This window comes from Sipha flava, unplaced genomic scaffold (genome assembly GCF_003268045.1).
Source record: "Sipha flava isolate LNK unplaced genomic scaffold, YSA_version1 178_pilon_pilon, whole genome shotgun sequence".
Taxonomy (NCBI): Eukaryota; Metazoa; Arthropoda; class Insecta; order Hemiptera; family Aphididae; genus Sipha; species Sipha flava.
The window spans coordinates 461,824-476,297 of NW_020272126.1; the positions used below are offsets into that span (position 1 = coordinate 461,824).

The following is a 14,474-nucleotide window of genomic DNA, read 5'->3' on the forward strand; positions in this document are numbered from 1 at the left end:
TAAAATTTTTCTATACACGTTTCATAATTTTAAATATTTTATAGGATTTTTGTTATAAGTTATAGATAAAACAAAAAATACAATTCTGGCTATATAACATCTTGTTGATTATTTATGATTATAATTTTTTTTTTTTTTACTACAGACGTTGATGGATAAAAAAATTATACTCATGATTGTGACTGCAGGATATAAAGTCATATCTCTATTTTCTCTTCTTGTATGTCATGTACACTTAAAATAAAAATTGGTACAGAAAAAAATCCTTGTCAATCCAGCATTTAGATCTGGGTTTGAGATTCTTTTTCTAGAATAAGATATATATTGATATAAATTTTATTTTTATTTTTATTTTTAAAATACGCGTTCAACAATAATAAATTCTAAGATTATAATAGAAGACTTTTAATAATTATAAGGTTTTAATTCACTAATGCATTTAATTTTTGGACATATAATCCAACATTTTATATTTTCCAAGAGTGTATATGCATTGTAACAACATGTTGAAACTCAATAGATTCAATGTATATGTTACGGTAAAATAAATGTATTCTTCTTTCTCCATTCTTCTTTCTCCACGCGAACACATTAAAATGAATTTTAATCGCTGTTTAAACATGTTAGTTGTGCGTTCATCTGCTTTGTCACAATATCTCCGACAAGATGGTATTAGAAATACAAAATGTTTCGCTGTAAAAGGCTTATAAACCTTAGCTTAGCTCTTAAAAATCGATTTAACAGAATCGCTTGGTTGAAAAAAACAAAATATTATTTTGGCAATGGATCCGTCCCGATGATTTTCAATTGTAAATAGTAAACGTGTATAGGAAAATGAAACCCAAAACCGTGTTCAACCGATATCACGCATAGACATTAACAATATATTCATATTATACAATTATATTTCAACTACAGTATTCATAAAATATTTCACAGAATCAACACAGTAGTCTATACCGTTTTACAAATGATCACTTAAGAATATTTGGCATTTACTCTTTATAAACTGGTAAAAAAATATTATGAGAGATCGTAAAGAAATTTTTCAGTTGTAAATACTTGAATTTTTCTCCCTTCTTCTCGTATTGTATATTAATTATAATTATAAAAACAATAAATTTAACACCCTAAATAATGTGAATGCTATGATGGTTAAATAAAACTTCTAATTTTTCATTTTTTTCTGACTCGTTCTGAAAAACTGAAATGCTATTTATTTATTGCTTACTTTTGATTTTCATTATTATTTTTTAATCCACAGTGTAAAAATATATAAAAATATATTGAATTGAACTGACAATTTTAGTATTTTAAACAACGTTGTAATGATTATAAATTATTTGTTAATCCACCTTTCGTGGGAGGTTATCTATTGTAAATATTTTTTTTTTTTTATGAAAGATATCGACTGTCAATTCATTCGACAACAGTATCATATTTTTTGATAAAATAAATATACTCAGCTTACATCACGTTTTTTTTTTTTTTTTTTTATAAGATTTTTAATCATGCACATATAGTTGACATGCAGGAATACGATATAATCAGTCAAAAGTAAAATGGGGCTAACTTTTTCTATTTTTATTTATTTATATGAACGACCATGCGATATAAAATACATTTATATGATGCATTATTAAATATAATATATGAGCGTGAATATAATACTGCACTGATAGTTTATAGTTGGTGGCAAGTATTATTTCATCCATTATTACCAATATACGCTGTTAATAATAACCTGAATAATGGAAAATAATTCAAATAAAATAGTTAAGTTAAAATAATTACCACTTACAGCAGTGCTTACGTTAAATCAAGGATTTCGAGGTTGGAACAATTAACCCAGGAGTACAAAGATTTCTTATCGAACATGATTGAGTGTGAAAACTATATTCACGCATGTATGCCGATAGTCAGCATTGGATCAGAAACTAAAAACATCAAACACAATCAGAATGAACCATAAAATATAACAACTCGTTACGAACTGGATCCCAACACGAGTTATCGCTGACGTGTAAAATCATCGAAATTACCGTCGGAAGCGATGCAAAAGAGTTACAGGATTTATCACAAAGCCCAATTTATAATTTGGGCTTTGTGATAAATCTTATGAATTGTGTTTACTTTTCATTGATTATGTTTCAACTGTCTTCTATGTATTATATTATCACCTCGTTTTATTGCTTAATACGTGCATTAACGAGCTTTTTTCGGTTATTTGGTGTACAATAACTGTTCATTTTACTGACTAATGAATTATATTACTCGTATATCCCTTAACGGCAACATAATAAATCTATTATGTTAGTGTGTGTGTGTGGATATATGTTTTTATAGTTAACGATACGACAAATCGGTGTGGAACGTAATTAGATACATTCCTATCCGTCGGCGACGATAAGATGCGTGTTGTTCAGCTCACACAGTTTACGAGCAAAACCACCTCAGGTATTATTTATAAAATCGTAATCAAGAGCTCGTTCCTCCCACCGCCGGCTCAACGTCGGACCATAAATCAACTTAATGTATCCTTTATTGCTGTGTGTTTTTCGCGTGGAATTGAATAATGAAAAAAAATAAATAAAACGAAACTTTTCTTATCTACTTGAATAATGTTTTTAAATACGGTCGGGGAACGCGCGCCGAACTTAGTTCATACTTTATCATCGGTTTAGTAAGAATAATGTAATCAGAGGCGGCATAGAGTGCAAAGGCTTGTCATGCGTTTTGGTGTGTACATATGCGTGGTGGTGTGTTGGAGTACGCGTACCAGACGAATTAAGTTGCGCGAGGAAATAGGGTGTGACCGTACGCATATAACCGTATAGGTTTATCATTACCAGCAATTTATACGCATAAATTATGTTGCATAAATAAGTAATTTTCACTGTTTTTTTTCTCTTTTCGTGTATATGTATTGTGACTTCATTTTGCTACTTCGACCGCCGTAGCAACCCTTCGTGTAACGCTTAAGTTACATAAGAAAAGTGTGCCGCCACCGTTGCTGCGTTATTATGTCGTCATCGTGAGAATTGTAAACTCAATTTAAACGGAATTTATGATTGCTGTTTACCAAGCGCTTGCATCGGACCAATTTCGTTTGGTTATCAGACTTGTTTACATTTTGATAAAACACCTAATCCATGAGCTAGCAAATCGTATTTTTATTACCTTTTGCCTGGCAGTGGAAACTTCCAGAGAAAATAAACTAAATTACCTAGACGTTAGTTGATGTTTCACGTGGTAAAAAAATAAATTAATAATAAAACTAAAATACACGAATTTCATTTTTATTTTTAACAGTTCAAAGGGATCTAACCTCACCGCTACCCCATTCCGTTCGCCAAGACAACGAAATTTACCAGGTAACCCAGTACATATTTTGTTGAATTAACCAAACTTTTCAGGCGAAAACTTTCCAAAGTTATTGGTACCTTGAAATTTTCAGATCGTAAATTTTCTCTGATCACCGATAAGCAGCGTGAAGGGGGTGGGTGAACTGGCGAAAAAAGTTTTGTTTAAAAGTCACAAATAGCTTTAAACATTCTTCCAATATTGCATTTCCAGACATTTATCTCGCCCATTCCGTGCACCAGCTTTCTATGCCGAAATGTCAAAGCGCGACCCTCTCCTTTTGACTTGTTTTATTGAACTTCACTCAGTGAAATGCGCGTGGGCCAGGATGGCGGCTAATACCATTCGCATGCTAAATCGGTTCCAATCTCCTACTCGATCGTGTCACTTTCCGTTCGACGTTCCGCATTGACGTGTGCTTATTGCTCGCGGAAATCATATCGTATCGGTCATGGTGAATAAACGCTCAAAACTACCTCGTAAACCGTGCCACTCTGAAAAAGGCGAACAATTTCTCACGCCGTTCAATTACGATTGTATAATACAGTGATGTTAGGTATGCTAGCTCGCAACCCCTTTTTGGTTCTCCCATCGCGGTGTTTGCAAAGAATTTTTCTACCGTATGATGTAATATATCGTATCATGTAATAAACACCGAAATCTCGTTATTTTTCTTGTAGATTATCATCGGACGTGACGGTGTTGACGTCTCCGTCACTGTTCGTAGCGCAATAACTGTTATTGATCCCTCGCTCGTAAGTCATGTCCTTAAAAATTAGTCACTGCAACTCCGAAATGTATAAGCATCAATTTTTCACTAAGCTGTCGCGCACCCCCATATAACCTCTCAATAACCGACTCCCATGTCGGAACCGAGAATTTTTTCTCGTCGCCGTTCACCCGTAAGTTTTATTTCTAGTTTTGCATGGATCGTCTGGTTTTTTTTTTTCTTCGGTTTTTCTTTTCATTTTTCTTTCTCTAGGACGTACCGTAAATATATTTATATTATATTATGGAACCGGAGTCGGAAGCAAACAAGGTTAACGCGTAATGTGTGAACATTTATGTCTACGTGCACCGTTTTTCGTGCAAAAATATGTCACGTATATTCACGACGTATTCCAATGATATTTTATATAGCTCGATGTTATCGCCGGTGTTACGGTATTAAGCATATATATATATCGATCTACAGCAAATTATGTACTGCCAAAGAACAAAATACAAAGAAGTGTTTTATAAAACGTAGCATGTGATAGTGATAGAAGGGTAATACCCGGAAGTGGAAAAATAAAACCCGATTGTAATCGAACATTTTTTTCATAGAAAATACTCAGAAATCGAATGGGAATCTGTCTACCTATCGATTTATTTACAGTTTATGTTGTATCTTACGATTCACAGTCTATGATAGTATATTATATTACATTTTATTCACGTAGTCCGGAAATAACTACGTTTTTGTTCTACCGAATTCACTTACACGATATTTGTAATGTTATTCGTGCAGGATCAAAGATTCGAGTTCCTAGTCATTTTCGATACCCGTTCGTGTCGATTATTCAGACAGTGACATTCAAGTAGACAACAGTGCGTATAATTGAGTTGTAGACACTCAAAGGACGAGCAAATTTCATGGTCGGTCATGTGGTTTTCTTCAACATGACGATGGAACATTGAATTCGATAACGCATAACCAACTGTAGAACACTGAAGAAGGTAAGAACTTGTGATATATTGTCTTTACGTTATGATACTCATATATATATATATATATATATATATTAGAAAATATTGAATTTCCACAATATAATCTGTCGATGGTCTAGCGCACGAGTATTGTAAGTGACTTTTAATAAATTGTTCCGTACAGGCATCTGAAACTTAAAAAAACTAGAAATTTCCCGATTTCGAGTTGGAGTCCTAAGAATTTTCTATTCCAAATCCATTTTATACTTAAATTGTATCGTATATTGTGTTGGAAAAAAGTGAGGAATTATATAGAATATATACCTAATTTTTGCCAAACATTCCACTAACCATGCTTGTGCACAGACAATCAGTGTACAATTTTCGCTCTCATTGATATGTATATATAAACTGACCAAATGTTTTTATATACATTTTATATCGTCTATTATTATACCAACTAATTCTCTCCTATTGCCTAGAACACTTAGTATAATATATATATTATGTACATTATGTACACCAACAGCTGTCTCCGCAGTCCCTAACCCTTCTACCGTAAGTATTTGCATTGGTGGTCAGGCTTAATCCTAGGCGTTTCTCGGATCACAAACAACAAACATAACATCTAGAGAGATACATTACCATTGCTAACCATGGTGGGGGGGGGGTGTAGGAGAAGGAATGGTGACAAGGCTGCATTAAGGCGGTAGTAATGGAGAAGGAACCGAAAGGACTTAAATCTTGGATTCGCATCATCCCCCGGGGGACCACGGTGGTACAGTGCTGGTCTGAACGGCCGCATCGTTACCCGTAGGTAATGTCATTGGTTTGCCGAAGAACATTTACTCGTAATCGCCCCGGAAAACCTCGGGACCGATGAACTACGCAGTCGTCGCGCATCCAAGGTACGCAAAAATTAAAATCATGCATTTAATGTTAACAATTACAACGATCAATGCCGTATATTTTGTTTACAAAGTTTTTTAAATCCTACCATATTAATTGAAGCAAGCATTGAAAATAATATCTAATAAACATAATATTTTTAAATTAAAAATACATAAGGGCGAATTTTGAAGTTTCGCCCCGGATGCAACATTTGGTTGCTACGGCACTGCGTAGTGTGATTACATTCAAAAAGTATTCACTGCACCCGCCCAAAAAGCCTTACACTTGACCAAATGTATGACGCGCGCCGAAACGGGTGTGGGCGAAAAAATTGTAATAGAACCGTTTGCGTCGCGCCCGTGTAACCGGTAGGATTCGTGAAAACATGTCCGTGATTACGTACTGTAGTAGTAGCAGTGTTGTAAAGCATTATACGTACGTCCTCGAAACTCCGTGTGATAAACGCGTACCGTCGAACAACTCTGCACAACGCATTATTATTTTTTATTTTTTTTATTTGACCATGATATTTTCGTTAGAAAACTCCGTTGAACGAACTAATTTCATACTATTATTCTGCGATATATTTATACACCTATTGTCATCGGTTAGTAAAAATTTTTGGTAAACAATTTCAACGAGCTACGCGGAGCTATTTATACAAACACGGACACACATCATCATTTACCGATATCATTATTAATGTAATTTATTATTCATTGTTGTGCATTATTATTGTAAACGATATGCGTCATTGTTTGTATACGTTTCGTCCGGTAAAAATAATTGTGTTCGTTTTCAGTAAAATTTTTTCCAATAACTGTTAAGTTCATTGAGTATAGATTCAACTGCGTATTCAACTCGATCGGGTATGGTTACGCGTAGCGCACCTTAAGTATTCACATAAAACGCCTACTGAATGCATGCGCAATATCCGAGTCAATACAGTTGGACGAAGAATACTAATAAAATTGCGGCACTAATATCGGTTAGATCTGGCAATATGCACCGACCGGATGTCGTCGTAATAACGCGTTCGTATTCGATTTCGCAAAATTGTATGCGTATTCGTTGCGCCGGTATTATTGTTGTCGCATTAAACACTAGGCTGTTAAAAAAATACGATCAGATAATCCGTTCGCATATATATATATATATATATATATATATATATATATAAGCATTCCGTGTGCTTAATTCACTGTGATCGATACGACATTTAAATAAAACTGCGAAGCAACGTTTGTATAATGCCTACGGATTATTACCTTCACGGACGACGAAACCGAACAACGATTTTTCCGATATAAATAATGTATAGGTAGGTTATTAGGATATAGTTTCGATCCATTGAATGTTATATCACTATTGCCGAGTATTATTTTGGGAACCGACGAAATAATATAACGCGTAGAGTTGGACGGATAAAATGCATATCTCCAAGTCAATATGTAATATCATATAATGATTATGGGAATTTTCCAAGTTTAAAAGAAGCGGATTAAATGAAACCACACGAAGAAGTTCTCACAGCAATCTAATTGTAACTATCGAAAGATAGTTTATTTCAATCCCCATAGAATATGTTTCACTCTTACTGTTATACAGACAACAGATAGCACTTGTCATCGTTATATAATTATCATTCATATCACTCGTTGCCAAACTTGGTCATCTCCGTAAGGCCTCTCTTTCGATGATAAACTTCTTGCATCCGTTGCATAATATTTGTTATGGCTTGACCGCGAGCGTTTCTCGTATAAAATTTTTAAACAATTATAACTATATAATGGAGTGTCCTATATCTTCTACGAGATTGTTAGTGATGACCTAGTTCTTACACGTCTGTGCGTGGTGCATTTCTCACGTGTTAATTATTCAAAATGTATTATTACAGTCCTTTGGAGCAAGAACTCGTCGTTGTTTCGCTACGAACACAGATTTTCACTTTAAGATATTTCTTCTCGCAACGCTTAAGTTTTGTAACAACTGTTATTGCGCGCACATTATGCTCGTCGGACGCGTATTTACTTTTTAAGTTCTTTAAAAACAATATCTAGACGCGGTGTTTGTTTTCTCGAAAACTTACTCACTTTAACGTTCTATAACAATAAATTATCATTATTATTTTTCAAGTGTAAAATTACGTATTTCATTTGGCCCCTGTTCGTTTCGGCTTTTTAGAATCCGCTAGGTACTACCATTGATTAAATATACATAGATACTTCAAGCGATAGGAAATATCGTTAAGGATTTATAGTGAAATGGGAACCAGAATTTTAGTAGTGTGGAAGCCATGTCAATAGATTGCGCTGTTAGTAATTTGTTCTGCCATGAAAATGTTTTGTCTTACCAAGAACCATTAGCTATCATCTATTTTATTATTAATGTTATCACTATCAATGCGGAATCGAATATTTAAAATTGCAAAAACGGTTTTGGACGATATTAAATTAATTTTTTTGACTTAACTACTTGACATATAAGTTATAAATCATAACAGTTAACTACAATAAATCATTAATAATATAATATAAATATAATAATTATTATGGTATTATTTAAGTAGGTATATATGTACATAATTTTTATAACTGTTGAATCGACGCTACAAAGACAATTGTTTTCTCCGTCTTACAAGCGCATAACATGGCAAATTTATGTTCAGCAGATTAGGTTTAGCTTCGTTAGTTTAAAAATTAAAATGGATTGACCTATAATGAAATTTGATGGTAAGAACATTATCTATATTTTCTCGTTGGTTTTTTATGATATTTTAATTTTTAAGTGAATTATGAGCTTTTAATATTTTTCATACTCATAACAATTGTAGCTATCTTAAAAATAACAACTAGAGAAAACAGATAATTTTCTTACCTAAATGTTCGATAATAGGTAAATTCACTTTAATTTCAAAACTAAAAGCACACTATTGAAATCGGTGAAATAAAATGTATTATGTCGTACGTGAGCGATTTATATTAATTTATATTCTTGGAATAGGTACTTCTTATCGCAATTTAATAGACAATTAAGATCTTTTGGGTCGCACGGCGTACCCCTCACCAACTGTATATGTTTTCATTGTCAACTTCTTTTCAATAGTAATTGTTTATTATAATTAATGGACAACTTATTACTGTATCCGCTGCCTATTGGCATTCTTAAGTTACTAATATTTATGTTTCCATATTGTCCACTGACTTGGACTATCTATGCATATTTAATCAATGGTATTACGTTTTGTTTTCAAATGGCGCGGCACCGGTACCGGTAGTTTTGCGCGTGAATGATGTTTTATTAGCGGCTCTCGTGCAAACAACCGGCTGCAAATATTGTGTTGGCGCACTACTACTATTTTATTGGCGATACATGAATTATTATTATTGTGCCTTGTATTGTACCATCTTTGTACCGACGAAATAAATCCACTCGAAACGTTGTATAATATCGTCGAATAAACGCACAAAAATACACAAATCGTATTCTACGGAACTCATATAACCCCCGCGTTCACTACTGGTGTGCGGCCCAAGCGCGAGCATCTACACACAAAAATAAAAACGCATCAATACACGTTTTATATTTTTATCCAATTGAACACGCTACAACGCGAATTCAAACGTGCGAACCTCGGTATCTTTGGGAGTAGAACGAAAGCGGCGGCGAGCAGCGCAGACCACGGGCATGATGATCGTAATATTTGAACGTGAAATATTATTTTATTATTTTCAATGGCACATATGGTTGTGCCGTTTTTTTTAAACCGTCATTTCAGGTTTTATCTGAGAGTTGGTCGGAGATGCTAGTAGATAAGTTATCAAAAAAAACAAGGATCTCGCATGTATCCGCACCGGTGCAGGTATTTAAATCGTAATGATCTCTGCGAGAAGTTTCCATGAGGACGTTTTAATGCACTCCGGTACACGATGATCTCATTCCAAAGTATCCTCACCCTTTCTGCCATCTGTATGCTTGATATACGATGAAGAGCACAGAGCACCATTCGCGCGAACGTAACGCTAACATCGCATAAGTCTCACCAAGCATTCACGGATGTATATGATATTAAAATGTCATTTGTTTATTGACATCGGCGTGTTCCGTGTGCACATGACTAAATCCAAATCTATCAGTGTGCCCGTGACTACATGGACTATGAAGACCGATATTTTTTCTGGAACGCGAGCGAAAACGTACGACTAATGTTTAGACAACGGGGAGGAGGATGGTTTTTACACGATCCGGAGACGTTCAAGTCGCCTCGTAGTCGCATGTATAATTTTCATCGCACGGTACAGCGATTGTATCCTTTCCAATTCAATCCGATTGATTCCTATCCAAAATCCACAGTCGAAACAAGGATGTCATCGCACCGGAAGCGCGTTCCATTTTCGTTCTAGTCGGAAACGCGCCTCGTGCACAATATTGCGCGAAATCAATTGCCACCGGAGAAACGGGCCAATGGATGCTACCAGTTTCGAACGGCTTATCTCGGGTACATTTTAATATCCATGGTGTGGTGCACATACAGTCGGTGAGTTTACAAAGGTAACCCATATCGTATCATATAGGAGAGTGGCAACCGATGGACGCCACCACACTGATCGATTTTCGTTCCAAAATTAGTTACACGCGAGCACATATAAATATTACGTACACAAACCGTGTCCGCATCCAACTTAATGTTCAAATTTGCAATCATCGTTTATTAATGATCCAGTATAACTCGGAACCAAGCTATGATTTTGACCATTTGGAGTGATAAACTGGACTGAGCCCAATCCGAATTTCGCAATCGTTCAGAACGACATGTGCATTTACTGATTGATAAATACTGTCCGGGCGAAAGTCTACGGTCGCGAGCGATCGGTCGGTAAACGGGCGGCAGGAATACTGTGTTAGATTATCTTCGAGTTGTTTTCATGAAGTATTCGCGTTGCAATAAAATAATATTAAGCAACGAAAACTGTAATAAACGACGACGACGTAATGTGTACACACGCGTACCGTAGCACTCGTGGTGGAAACGTAAGAGATGCGAACCGTGTGCGCATATATAATGCTACGATATAAGTTATTTCGAAACTAAATATGTATACTATATCGTGTCGGCACACCGTCCCGGGACTTTGCGTATTACTACACGCCCGCGCGTGTGTGAGAAATTAGCCTCGGAGAGCTCGTTACTTTCTATTATGTATCGTTATTATACGTTATGATATACACGTATATTCGGTCTGTGGAATATCTCGCTAGCAGCAACGGTACGACCGGCTGCGCGTTGGGCCCATCATGCCGCCGCCGAGAGTTATTATCGGCTTGCCCCGGCGAACGTGTGCAAATTACGAACACCGGTGAGACTAATACGGTGGCGGGGCTGATACATAATGATAACGTACGTTCCGTGAACACATACATCGATTTGGTAAGTATAAACAATCAAATGTCCTACTTAAGACTTGTAGGGCGGAGGTACAGACAATAGGGAGCTCCTTAAAAAAAAAAAAATAAATAATAATAAAATCAGTCGACGTATAAATCTTATATATTTTTTCGACACGAGTTAAAATTAAATGATAACACGAATGGGTTAAAAACAAATCAGCATCCAACGAACAGTTTCATAACATTGTTAATTAATAATCCATTGAATCATTCGATTCAATTTTTGATGAAATTTTTTGGACATATCACTTTTATATTGAAAATATATTATTTTATGTCACTGAGAAAATCATAGACCTGCATTTGAGGACTCGGAAAAACTATAGGTTTTAGGTCTCGGTGCACTACGTACCAGATCGGTTAAATCCGGCATTGTTAAGTCGTTTGGAAATAGTGAACAAAAATAAATTTGAAGTAGCTCAATGATTGTGCTTTGATTTTTGGCACTTCGGGACACAAGTTCAAAACCCCTACCATCACATATTATTTCACTAGAGAGTTTCATCTCTGTTACATGTCATCAAAAAAAATACCGTATTGAAAGAATCCCCGTTAAGGAATTGAACCCCGATCTCCCGCATGACTATTATCAGAATATTACCGAGGAAAAAATGTAAACCGCTCTACGATGTGGCATGCCATCCTTGTTTACTGTACAATGCCATTTTAAATATAAACTAAACTTACATTAGATAACTTAAAAAGATTCACGTATTTTCACAATACATTATCAGTGAAAATATACGTTAGATTTCGAAATGTTTTAACTAAGAAAACACTGTCGTCTATTCGGATTCCAGACGTTTATTACAGTTTTGATATTTGTTAGAATATTAGGTACTATGTTAACCTGTGGGCCTTAATTTCAACAAATACGGCGAGCGAATTGGATTTCTTGTCAAACTTCTGTGTGATAAACTTTGAAGGCCAAAGTTCTCGCGGCGTCATAATGTATTAACGTTCATTTGCATACAATAATTCGGAAACTAAAACTAGAATTGGCGTGTATGTATGCACCATAAATATTTACACACGCCACAAGCTTGCACACATTTTTGAACACTGTAGCAGGTTGCGCACCACACCTATATTATAAATTCAATTCAAAATCGTGGAAAACTTATGGTCTGACTATATAGAGCTATATCATTTCGAAACGATTTTATATTGCAAATCAGTGACGTAACTCGAAGAAAACTCTGGACGACTGCGCAGTACATTTCTTATTGAACTGTTGTTCTCAAAATGCATTCGAATATTTATGAATAAATTATAGACTTATGGGAAAAATAATACTTTGATATAACTATGATAAAAAGGGGCCAGACCCTACCATTATTTCTACATAAAAACATCTAGGAGTTAGTTGTCTCCATTCACCTCCTTCCACAGCAAAACTCTATTATTGCATTCGTTTTGCGTTCTTTGCAAACGAAATCCGAAAAATCGCTCGCAATTTAACTTCAGAGCTAATGGTCCGTGCACAAGTTTGGCATTTGTAACTCCATTAATTACAAGTGATTATTGTGGTAAAAAAATTATATAAAACAGGTGAAACTCCTAGATAGGATAAGACTCCATGGTCAGGTAATACACTGGAATGGTTGAATGATGATGCTGTGCTGGTAATATATTGACTATTTATTTAAAAACATTTCATAATTTCGATTTGAATGTTCTTTGTGTTGTATATTGACATTTAAAATTTAAAATTTTTGTAAATTTAAGGTTTTTTTTTTTTCAAAAGTTCTACATATCTTATTAAAAAATGTGTTTCTTCTACTATGTCTCTTGTAATCATCTTTGGAATCACGAAGTTATTTATCATATCCTATATATTCAAAATAGTTTTTTTGAGGACGCTGGTACATTGGTTTCAACTTAAAAAGACTAATACAACAATATAATTCACTCTTCTTTGTTGGTATTTTCTCCCCTGGTAACTCATCAGAACTAAGAGTCTTGTCCGTTTTAATATTATGTTTAATATATTGTTAATTATTCATTTTTGGTATATAATATTTTTATTGTATAGTATTCTAGTAATTCACCTGCACTTCCTAAAACAAACGGAAACAAATTAAAACTGTAACTATAATTTATGCATGTAAATCAATCGATTTTTTCACTAGTCAAATGTATCCCTTTTGAATTAGGATGTCGTTCTGAATGATCAATAAAAGAAAAACCAATATTGAACATCGTGTATATATTTTTTTAACTGTACAAATACTTATATTAAAACAGTTAATTGAATTGAGTATATGAGTATATTGTGTCTGTTGACATACTTAATGGTGGTTTAAAAATATCAACACTAGAACAAGGCACAGTGCTATACTTCATAAAATTGATGAATTCTGAAATCACGAAATATTCATTTTGCAGGGTGATTCATAATCTAATTGTAAGTATATTTTATCAAACTAAAAACCTTCAAATAATGTATACAACAAAAATATTATTGTTCATTGATTTTTTTTTCCGTATTTTAACAGACAATCCAATATTTATGTTGATTAAGCATATTTATAACCAACAGTTAGTAAAAATACTAATTTTTCACTTCCATTGAAAAACAACCAGCTTCATTACGCAATATTAATTTTAGAACTTTTTGTATTAAAAGAAGAGACAGAATGAGCAGCAAATTATATGTGCTTATTTGACACAAATCGAGTGCATGTCTAAAATTAAAATATTTAAACAATGTATTCTTATAATAATATTCTTTGTGCAGTACCAAAACCTCCGCACAAGTGATTATCTGAGATCTATTTAAATCCAACTAAATTACAAAACAAAGTGTGTCGTATGAAAAATTAATCGTTCCGCGAAAACCGTCGCGATCATTTCACAGAAAGCCCGCGGGATTCAAACATTAAGTTGAATAACAAATGCCGCGCATTGTGTTGAATATTAAAATACACTCTTAGCTTTTGTTTACTTTATTCTGTAATATAATTAATTCACACAATTAAACGTGTCATTTCCTCATAATACAGGTTTGAGCCACACGTTCGTATTGGATTTTATCATAATTTTCCCCGGACCCCATTTCAATCTTCATTTATTTAAATTCG

The 14,474-nt window shown here is 34.3% G+C and overlaps 1 protein-coding gene across 11 annotated transcripts in view; it reads left to right on the top strand.

Annotated features, from left to right (window-relative positions):
* LOC112680628 (amphoterin-induced protein 2) overlaps nt 1-14,474 on the top strand; it is a 355,883-nt gene that overhangs the window by 244,476 nt on the left and 96,933 nt on the right. For 8 of the 11 annotated variants that reach the window (XM_025550788.1, XM_025550786.1, XM_025550796.1 and 5 more), the window contains one exon: nt 4,874-5,082. The exons of 2 other annotated variants lie outside the window; for them this stretch is intronic. The gene's annotated coding sequence lies outside the window, so the exon portion shown is untranslated. Of the gene's footprint in view, nt 1-3,312; nt 3,375-4,873; nt 5,083-14,474 lie in introns of all 11 variants that reach the window. One more of the 11 variants, XM_025550789.1, reaches the window with a different exon arrangement.